We start from the raw sequence: 11,685 nt of genomic DNA on the forward strand, positions 1-11,685 counted from the left end.
GTCTCGGCGACGGAAGGCACCACTACCCGGCATATTTACGCCCCTCGGACTCCGTGCGCCAGCCTGTAATAGCGAATCGGGACTTAGAAAAAAAATTCGAGCAGGGAGCCAGAACATTTTCCCGGCGATCGAGGCCTCCGCGGCCGAGGAATTTGTCATTGGTGATTTTGCATGTTAAATTAACATGTGTATTAACACAGGCTTGGAGAAGCAAGCCTGCGGGACTCTGCAATACATTGAGCGGGCAGCCAGAAAATTCTGGCGGCGACCGTGGCCTCCGCGGCCGGGGAAATAATCCTCTGTAATTTTACATGTTAAATTAACATGTGTATTAACACAGGCTTGGAGAAGCAAGCCTGCGGGACTCTGCAATACATTGAGCGGGGAGCCAGAAATTTCTGGCGGCGACCGAGGCCTCTGCGGCCGGGATAATAATCCTTGGTAATTTTACATGTTAAATTAACATGTGTATTAACACAGGCTGGGAGAACTAGGCATTCTGGACTTTGAAAAATTTCGAGCAGGGGCCGGAGAAATTCTCCCGGCGACCGAGGCCTCCGCGGCCGGGAGAACTCTCGGCGCTCGGGCTCCGCGTCTACCCATGGGGAGCGGGCAGCCAGAAAATTCTGGCGGCGACCGAGGCCTCCGCGGCCGAGGAAAAGGTCATTGGTAATATTACATGTTAAATTAACATGTGTATTAACACATGCTGGGAGAAGCAGGCATTCTGGACTTTGAAAAATTTCGAGCAGGGGCCGGAGAAATTCTCCCGGCGACCGAGGCCTCCGCGGCCGGGAGAACTCTCGGCGCTCGGGCTCCGCGTCTACCCTTGGGGAGCGGGCAGCCAGAAAATTCTGGCGGCGACCGAGGCCTCCGCGGCCGAGGAAATGGTCCTTGGTGATTTTACATGTTAAATTAACATGTGTATTAACACAGGCTGGGAGAAGCAGGCATTCTGGACTTTGGAAAATTTCGAGCAGGGGCCGGAGAAAATCTCCCGGCGACCGAGGCCTCTGCGGCCGGGAGAACTCTCGGCGCTCGGGCTCCGGGTGTACCCGCGGCAAGGCCCATTTTGTGTTATATAGGGGGTAGTGGTGTCCCGAGGGGGAAAAAATTAACATGTTAAATACTGCTTCCAGGCAATAGGAAAATGTCTCGGCGACGGAACACACCACTACCCGGCGAATTCCCGCCCCTCGGACTCCGTGCGCCAGCTAGTAAGAGCGAATCGGGACTTGGAAAAAATTTTATCGGGGAGCCAGAAAATTCTCCCGGCGATCAAGGCAATCACCGCCGGGAGAATTTTTTCTAGCTAACCGATTGAAATTTTCAAAGTACCAATTGCCTCGAAAACAACCACGAACGTAAAACAACCACGAACGGAAAACAACCACGAACGACAACAACCACGAACGACAACAACCACGAACGACAACAACCACGAACGGAAAACAACCCCGAACGACAACAACCACGAACGCACAACAACCACGAATGAAAACAACCACGAACAGTAAACAACCACGAACGAAAACAACCACGAACGAAAACCACCTCGTTCGTGGTTGTTCGCCTTGTGGGGCGAATCGGGACATCATGCAAATAGCTGGAGACATTCTCCCGGCGATCGAGGCCTCGGCGCCCGGGAAAAATGCCCGCGCTCGGGCGTTGTGGGCACCCATTGCATGGCCCATTTTGGGTTATATAGGGGGTAGTGGTGTCCCGAGGGGGAAAAAATTAACATGTTAAATACTGCTCCCAGGCAATTGTAAAATGTCTCGGCGACGGAAGGCACCACTACCCGGCATATTTCCGCCCCTCGGACTCCGTGCGCCAGCCTGTAATAGCGAATCGGGACTTAGAAAAAATTCGAGCAGAGAGCCAGAAAATTCTCCCGGCGATGGAGGCCTCCGCGGCCGAGGAAATTGTCATTGGTGATTTTGCATGTTAAATTAACATGTGTATTAACACAGGCTTGGAGAAGCAAGCCTGCGGGACTCTGCAATACATTGAGCGGGGAGCCAGAAAATTCTGGCGGCGACCGAGGCCTCCGCGGCCGGGAGAACTCTCGGCGCTCGGGCTCCGCGTCTACACATGGGGAGCGGGCAGCCAGAAAATTCTGGCGGCGACCGAGGCCTCCGCGGCCGAGGAAATGGTCCTTGGTGATTTTACATGTTAAATTAACATGTGTATTAACACAGGCTGGGAGAAGCAAGCCTGCGGGTCGCTGCAATATATTGAGCGGGGAGCCAGAAATTTCTGGCGGCGATCGAGGCCTCCGCGGCCGGGGAAATAATCCTCGGTAATTTTACATGTTAAATTAACATGTGTATTAACACAGGCTTGGAGAAGCAAGCCTGCGGGTCTCTGCAATACATTGAGCGGGGAGCCAGAAATTTCTGGCGGCGACCGAGGCCTCTGCGGCCGGGATAATAATCCTTGGTAATTTTACATGTTAAATTAACATGTGTATTAACACAGGCTGGGAGAACTAGGCATTCTGGACTTTGAAAAATTTCGAGCAGGGGCCAGAGAAATTCTCCCGGCGACAGAGGCCTCCGCGGCCGGGAGAAATCTCGGCGCTCGGGCAGCGCGTCTACCCATGGGGAGCGGGCAGCCAGAAAATTCTGGCGGCGACCGAGGCCTCCGCGGACGAGGAAAAGGTCATTGGTAATATTACATGTTAAATTAACATGTGTATTAACACATGCTGGGAGAAGCAGGCATTCTGGACTTTGAAAAATTTCGAGCAGGGGCCGGAGAAATTCTCCCGGCGACCGAGGCCTCCGCGGCCGGGAGAACTCTCGGCGCTCGGGCTCCGCGTCTACCAATGGGGAGCGGGCAGCCAGAAAATTCTGGCGGCGACCGAGGCCTCCGCGGCCGAGGAAATGGTCCTTGTTGATTTTACATGTTAAATTAACATGTGTATTAACACAGGCTGGGAGAAGCAAGCCTGCGGGACTCTGCAATACATTGAGCGGGGAGCCAGAAAATTCTGGCGGCGACCGAGGCCTCCGCGGCCGAGGAAATGGTCCTCAATGATTTTACATGTTAAATTAACATGTGTATTAACACAGGCTGGGAGAAGCAAGCCTGCGGGACTCTGCAATACATTGAGCGGGGAGCCAGAAAATTCTGGCGGCGACCGAGGCCTCCGCGGCCGGGGAAATAATCCTCGGTAATTTTACATGTTAAATTAACATGTGTATTAACACAGGCTGGGAGAAGCAGGCATTCTGGACTTTGAAAAATTTCGAGCAGGGGCCGGAGAAATTCTCCCGGCGACCGAGGCCTCCGCGGCCGGGAGAACTTCGGCGCTCGGGCTCCGCGTGTACACGCCGCAAGGCCCATTTTGGGTTATATAGGGGGTAGTGGTGTCTCTGGAGGGAAAAAATACACGGTAAATATTGCAGCCAGAGCCTATGGCAATCTGTTGGCGACCGAGGCCTCCACACCCCGGCAAATTTTCGGCTCTCGGACTGTGTGTATTCCACTGGAGACAGGCCTGCGGGACTCTGTAATATATTGAGCCGGGAGCCAGAAAATTCTGGCGGCGACCGAAGCCTCCGCGGCCGGGGAAATAATCCTCGGTAATTTTACATGTTAAATTAACATGTGTATTAACACAGGCTGGGAGAAGCAAGCCTGCGGGTCGCTGCAATATATTGAGCGGGGAGCCAGAAAATTCTGGCGGCGACCGAGGCCTCCGCGGCCGGGGAAATAATCCTCGGTAATTTTACATGTTAAATTAACATGTGTATTAACACAGGCTTGGAGAAGCAAGCCTGCGGGACTCTGCAATACATTGAGCGGGGAGCCAGAAAATTCTGGCGGCGACCGCGGCCTCTGCGGCCAGGGAAATAATCCTCGGTAATTTTACATGTTAAATAACCATGTGTATTAACACAGGCTGGGAGAAGCAAGCATGCGGGACTCTGCAATATATTGAGCAGGGAGCCAGAAAATTCTGGCTGCGACCGAGGCCTCTGCGGCCGAGGAAATGGTCATTGGTAATTTTACATGTTAAATTAACATGTGTTTTAACACAGGCTGGGAGATGCAGGCATTCTGGACTTAGAAAAATTTCGAGCAGGGGCCCGAGAAATTCTCCCGGCGACCGAGGCCTCCGCGGCCGGGAGAACTCTCGAAAACCACCTCGTTCGTGGTTGTTTGCCGTGCGGGGCGAATCGGGAAATCTAGCAAATAGCTGAAGACATTCTCCCGGCGATGGAGGCCTCGGCGGCCGGGAAAAACGCCCGCGCTCGGGCGTTGCGCGCCCCCTTGGCAAGGCCCATTTTGGGTTATATAGGGGGTAGTGGTGTCCCGAGGGGAAAAAATTAACATGTTAAATACTGCTCCCAGGCAATTGTAAAATGTCTCGGCGACGGAAGGCACCACTACCCGGCATATTTACGCCCCTCGGACTCCGTGCGCCAGCCTGTAATAGCGAATCGGGACTTAGAAAAAAAATTCGAGCAGGGAGCCAGAACATTTTCCCGGCGATCGAGGCCTCCGCGGCCGAGGAATTTGTCATTGGTGATTTTGCATGTTAAATTAACATGTGTATTAACACAGGCTTGGAGAAGCAAGCCTGCGGGACTCTGCAATACATTGAGCGGGCAGCCAGAAAATTCTGGCGGCGACCGAGGCCTCCGCGGCCGGGGAAATAATCCTCTGTAATTTTACATGTTAAATTAACATGTGTATTAACACAGGCTTGGAGAAGCAAGCCTGCGGGACGCTGCAATACATTGAGCGGGGAGCCAGAAATTTCTGGCGGCGACCGAGGCCTCTGCGGCCGGGATAATAATCCTTGGTAATTTTACATGTTAAATTAACATGTGTATTAACACAGGCTGGGAGAACTAGGCATTCTAGACTTTGAAAAATTTCGAGCAGGGGCCGGAGAAATTCTCCCGGCGACCGAGGCCTCCGCGGCCGGGAGAACTCTCGGCGCTCGGGCTCCGCGTCTACCCATGGGGAGCGGGAAGCCAGAAAATTCTGGCGGCGACCGAGGCCTCCGCGGCCGAGGAAATGGTCCTTGGTGATTTTACATGTTAAATTAACATGTGTATTAACACAGGCTGGGAAAAGCAAGCCTGCGGGACTCTGCAATATATTGAGCGGGGAGCCAGAAAATTCTGGCGGCGACCGAGGCCTCCACGGCCGGGGAAATAATCCTCGGTAATTTAACATGTTAAATTAACATGTGTATTAACACAGGCTTGGAGAAGCATGCCTGCGGGACTCTGCAATACATTGAGCGGGGAGCCAGAAAATTCTGGCGGCGACCGAGGCCTCTGCGGCCGAGGAAATGGTCATTGGTAATTTTACATGTTAAATTAACATGTGTATTAACACAGGCTGGGAAAAGCAAGCCTGCGGGACTCTGCAATATATTGAGCGGGGAGCCAGAAAATTCTGGCGGCGACCGAGGCCTCCACGGCCGGGGAAATAATCCTCGGTAATTTAACATGTTAAATTAACATGTGTATTAACACAGGCTGGGAGAAGCAGGCATTCTGGACTTTGAAAAATTTCGAGCAGGGGCCGGAGAAATTCTCCCGGCGACCGAGGCCTCCGCGGCCGGGAGAACACTCGGCGCTCGGGCTCCGCGTGTACCCGCGGCAAGGCCCATGTTGGGTTATATAGGGGGTAGTGGTGTCCCGAGGGGGAAAAAATTAACATGTTAAATACAGCTTCCAGGCAATAGAAAAATGTCTCGGCGACGGAAGGCACCACTACCCGGCGAATTCCCGCCCCTCTGACTCCGTGCGCCAGCCTGTAATAGCGAATCGGGACTTAGAAAAAATTCGAGCAGGGAGCCAGACAATTCTGTCGGCGACCGAGGCCTCCGTGGCCGGGGAAATAATCCTCGGTAATTTTACATGTTAAATTAACATGTGTATTAACACAGGCTTGGAGAACCAAGCCTGCGGGACTCTGCAATACATTGAGCGGGGAGCCAGAAAATTCTGGCGGCGACCGAGGCCTCCGCGGCCGGGGAAATAATCCTCGGTAATTTTACATGTTAAATTAACATGTGTATTAACACAGGCTTGGAGAACCAAGCCTGCGGGACTCTGCAATACATTGAGAGGTGAGCCAGAAAATTCTGGCGGCGACCGAGGCCTCCGCGGCCGAGGAAATGGTCCTCGGTGATTTTACATGTTAAATTAACATGTGTATTAACACAGGCTGGGAGAAGCAAGCCTGCGGGACTCTGCAATATATTGAGCGGGGAGCCAGAAAATTCTGGCGGCGACCGAGGCCTCCACGGCCGGGGAAATAATCCTCGATAATTTAACATGTTAAATTAACATGTGTATTAACACAGGCTGGGAGAAGCAGGCATTCTGGACTTTGAAAAATTTCGAGCAGGGGCCGGAGAAATTCTCCCGGCGACCGAGGCCTCCGCGGCCGGGAGAACTTCGGCGCTCGGGCTCTGCGTGTACCCACCGCAAGGCCTATTTTGGGTTTTATAGGGGGTAGTGGTGTCTCTGGAGGGAAAAAATACACGGTAAATATTGCAGCCAGAGCCTATGGCAATCTGTTGGCGACCGAGGCCTCCACACCCCGGCAAATTTTCGGCTCTCGGACTGTGTGTATTCCACTGGAGACAGGCCTGCGGGACTCTGTAATATATTGAGCCGGGAGCCAGAAAATTCTGGCGGCGACCGAGGCCTCCGCGGCCGAGGAAAAGGTCATTGGTAAAATTACATGTTAAATTAACATGTGTATTAACACAGGCTGGGAGAAGCAGGCATTCTGGACTTAGAAAAATTTCGAGCAGGGGCCCGAGAAATTCTCCCGGCTACGAGGCCTCCGCGGCCGGGAGAACTCTCGGCGCTCGGGCTCCGCGTCTACACATGGGGAGCGGGCAGCCAGAAAATTCTGGCGGCGACCGAGGCCTCCGCGGCCGAGGAAATGGTCCTTGGTGATTTTACATGTTAAATTAACATGTGTATTAACACAGGCTGGGAGAAGCAAGCCTGCGGGTCGCTGCAATATATTGAGCGGGGAGCCAGAAATTTCTGGCGGCGACCGAGGCCTCCGCGGCCGGGGAAATAATCCTCGGTAATTTTACATGTTAAATTAACATGTGTATTAACACAGGCTTGGAGAAGCAAGCATGCGGGACTCTGCAATATATTGAGCAGGGAGCCAGAAAATTCTGGCTGCGACCGAGGCCTCTGCGGCCGAGGAAATGGTCATTGGTAATTTTACATGTTAAATTAACATGTGTTTTAACACAGGCTGGGAGATGCAGGCATTCTGGACTTAGAAAAATTTCGAGCAGGGGCCAGGGAAATTCTCCCTGCGACCGAGGCCTCCGCGGCCGGGAGAACTCTCGAAAACCACCTCGTTCGTGGTTGTTTGTCGTGCGGGGCGAATCGGGAAATCTAGCAAATAGCTGAAGACATTCTCCCGGCGATGGAGGTCTCGGCGGCCGGGAAAAACGCCCGCGCTCGGGCGTTGCGCGCCCCCTTGGCAAGGCCCATTTTGCGTTATATAGGGGGTAGTGGTGTCACGAGGGGAAAAAATTAACATGTTAAATACTGCTCCCAGGCAATTGTAAAATGTCTCGGCGACGGAAGGCACCACTACCCGGCATATTTACGCCCCTCGGACTCCGTGCGCCAGCCTGTAATAGCGAATCGGGACTTAGAAAAAAAATTCGAGCAGGGAGCCAGAACATTTTCCCGGCGATCGAGGCCTCCGCGGCCGAGGAATTTGTCATTGGTGATTTTGCATGTTAAATTAACATGTGTATTAACACAGGCTTGGAGAAGCAAGCCTGCGGGACTCTGCAATACATTGAGCGGGCAGCCAGAAAATTCTGGCGGCGACCGAGGCCTCCGCGGCCGGGGAAATAATCCTCTGTAATTTTACATGTTAAATTAACATGTGTATTAACACAGGCTTGGAGAAGCAAGCCTGCGGGACTCTGCAATACATTGAGCGGGGAGCCAGAAATTTCTGGCGGCGACCGAGGCCTCTGCGGCCGGGATAATAATCCTTGGTAATTTTACATGTTAAATTAACATGTGTATTAACACAGGCTGGGAGAACTAGGCATTCTGGACTTTGAAAAATTTCGAGCAGGGGCCGGAGAAATTCTCCCGGCGACCGAGGCCTCCGCGGCCGGGAGAACTCTCGGCGCTCGGGCTCCGCGTCTACCCATGGGGAGCGGGCAGCCAGAAAATTCTGGCGGCGACCGAGGCCTCCGCGGCCGAGGAAAAGGTCATTGGTAATATTACATGTTAAATTAACATGTGTATTAACACATGCTGGGAGAAGCAGGCATTCTGGACTTTGAAAAATTTCGAGCAGGGGCCGGAGAAATTCTCCCGGCGACCGAGGCCTCCGCGGCCGGGAGAACTCTCGGCGCTTGGGCAGCGCGTCTACCCATGGGGAGCGGGCAGCCAGAAAATTCTGGCGGTGACCGAGGCCTCCGCGGCCGAGGAAATGGTCCTTGGTGATTTTACATGTTAAATTAACATGTGTATTAACACAGGCTGGGAGAAGCAGGCATTCTGGACTTAGAAAAATTTCGAGCAGGGGCCGTTGAAATTCTCCCGGCGACCGAGGCCTCCGCGGCCGGGAGAACTCTCGGCGCTCGGGCTCCGCGTGTACACGCGTCAAGGCCCATTTTGGGTTATATAGGGTGTAGTGGTGTCTCTGGAGGGAAAAAATACACGGTAAATATTGCAGCCAGAGCCTATGGCAATCTGTTGGCGACCGAGGCCTCCACACCCCGGCAAATTTTCGGCTCTCGGACTGTGTGTATTCCACTGGAGACAGGCCTGCGGGACTGTGCAGTATATTGAGCGGGGAGCCAGGAAAATCTCCCGGCGACCGAGGCCTCCGCGGCCGAGGAAATGGTAATTGGTGGTTTTGCATGTAAAATTAACATGTGTATTAACACAAGCTGGGATGAGAGGAATTTGGCGGCGACCGAGGCCTCCTCACCCCGGCAAAATATCAGCTACCGGGCTCTGCATATTCCTACAGAAGCAGGCCTGCAGGACTCTGCAATATATTGAGCGGGAACCAGAAAATTCTGGCGGCGACCGAGGCCTCCGCGGCCGAGGAAAATTGTCATTGGTGGTTTGCATGTAAAATTAACATGTGTATTAACACAAGCTGTGACCAGAGGAATTTGGCGGCGACCGGGGCCTCCACACCCCGGCAAAATATCAGCTACCGGGCTCTGCTTATTCACATTCAAGCAGGCATTAGGGACTCTGAAAAGTTTCGGGCGGGGAGCCAGAAAATTCTCCCGGCCACAGAGCCCTCCCTCCCGAGAGTCTGTGTAAATGCCTGTTATACAGGCCCCATGAATTCCAGCCTTATAGGTTATTTTAAGTCTCCGTTCGTGGTTGTTCGTAAACAACTGCGATTCGGGATTTTGACCTATTTCCTATGATCATGTTCCCGGAAGTTAGCCAGCCTCTTTCAGTCAAAATCTCATATTTTGGGTACCTTTGTGAACCCATCGATAGGCCCATTTTGGGTATATTAGGGGGACATGCAATCGGGAAAAATTGGAATTATTTGCAATATGGAAAGAATATGTACATAAATGAAAAGGGAGTCCCCCCGAGTTTTCTCGCCCTATATATATTGCAAAAATATCCAATTAATTATTGTGGAACCTGTAGCACCTTTCTATGAAGCAGAATTAACATTACAGAACGGTTTGAATGCTACCACCTCAGTTTCTCTACAATGCATTGGATTTCAAAGAGGTGAATTACTGTGGATGGTACTGTTGTATGGCTAACAAATCGTCTGGGAAACAATGCAGAATTAAATTAAGAAGGTTGTATGTTTTCTGTTACATGGTGGAGGTGCCCTCTAGTACACAGTAAAATGTTTTGTGGACTGCAGCTCCTTGAGGAATTAATTCAGTATGGGTCTTGTAGTGGTCTGAAAGTGGATGATGAAAAAGAATGTATAATGGTATTCAGAGCACCTCGCGGTGAAGCGGACATGCTACCTCAAAATGCTTGATTGATTCATGCCCAGTTCCCCCAAGAAGCGGTACATTGAAAAAATTGATTTACTTTGTGGATGATACTAGCAAATACTATCCGCTGGGGGAAGTAAGCAGAAATTTGGTGGTCGTATGTTTGTTACATGGTAGAGGTGCTTTCTAGTACACAATGAAATGCTTGGTGTACCGCTGCTCCTTGAAGAATTAATTCCATATGGGTCTAGCCGTGGTCTTAACTGTGAACACGAAGAACTATCTAAAGTGGCCTATCTGTCTGAACTGCAATACACAAGCTGCGAGCCAATGCTATACCTTTCTCAGGTAACGAGCTCTTGTGCGGCGATTCGATTGGATGCGAAATGGTGGGGAACGCGTGTCCGGTCGTCTTAACCAAGTAATGGTTCCCCTCTGTTAACAATGAAATGTTTGATGGATCGCAGCTCCCTGAGAGACAAGTTTCAAAGGGGTTAGTCGCGGTCTTCAATCCTGGCCAAGGTGCAGTCACCATCTATAAGAGATACCTGCTTTACTGAAGGGTAGCAAGAGTTCCCTTGCCCGCATGTTGCTCCGTGGGGGTATATCAGTATAAAGGTAGAAGAAGCCATGATCGGAGCTTCGGTGGATGAGATTGGCGGAGAAGACATGTTCTTGTCTATCTGGTAGATCAGGGGGGTGGCAGCTGATCCGGAGAAAGCAAGCGGACTCCCGATGTTCCGTGGACTCCCAATGTACACTTGAAACATGCACATTTGGGTGGCGAGGGGGCGTTGTGGCCATCCGAAAACATGTCTTCATCTCTCTTATTGGTGGACCGCTGCTCCTTGAAGAATTAATTCCATATGGGTCTAGTCTTGGTGATAACTGTGAACACTAAGAACTATCTAAAGTGGCCTATCTGTCTGAACTGCAATACACTAGCTGCGAGCCAATGCTATACCTTTCTTAGGTAACGAGCTCTTGTGCGGCAATTCGATTGGATGCGAAATGGTGGGGAACGCGTGTCCTATCGTCTTAACCAAGTAATGGTTCCCCTCTGTTAACAATGAAATGTTTGATGGATCGCAGCTCCCTGAGAGACAAGTTTCAAAGGGGTTAGTCGCGGTCTTCAATCCTGGCCAAGGTGCAGTCACCATCTATAAGAGATACCTGCTTTACTGAAGGGTAGCAAGAGTTCCCTTGCCCGCATGTTGCTCCGTGGGGGTATATCAGTATAAAGGTAGAAGAAGCCATGATCGGAGCTTCGGTGGATGAGATTGGTGGAGAAGACATGTTCTTGTCTATCTGGTAGATCAGGGGGGTGGCAGCTGATCCGGAGAAAGCAAGCGGACTCCCGATGTTCCGTCGACTCCCAATGTACACTTAAAACATGCACATTTGGGTGGCGAGGGGGCGTTGTGGCCATCCGAAAACATGTCTTCATCTCTCTTATTGGTGGACCGCTGCTCCTTGAAGAATTAAATCCATATGGGTCTAGTCTTGGTGATAACTGTGAACACTAAGAACTATCTAAAGTGGCCTATCTGTCTGAACTGCAATACACTAGCTGCGAGCCAATGCTATACCTTTCTCAGGTAACGAGCTCTTGTGCGGCAATTCGATTGGATGCGAAATGGTGGGGAACGCGTGTCCTATCGTCTTAACCAAGTAATGGTTCCCCTCTGTTAACAATGAAATGTTTGATGGAT

Source organism: Bacillus rossius, unplaced genomic scaffold (assembly GCF_032445375.1).
Source record: "Bacillus rossius redtenbacheri isolate Brsri unplaced genomic scaffold, Brsri_v3 Brsri_v3_scf467, whole genome shotgun sequence".
Classification (NCBI taxonomy): domain Eukaryota; kingdom Metazoa; phylum Arthropoda; class Insecta; order Phasmatodea; family Bacillidae; genus Bacillus; species Bacillus rossius.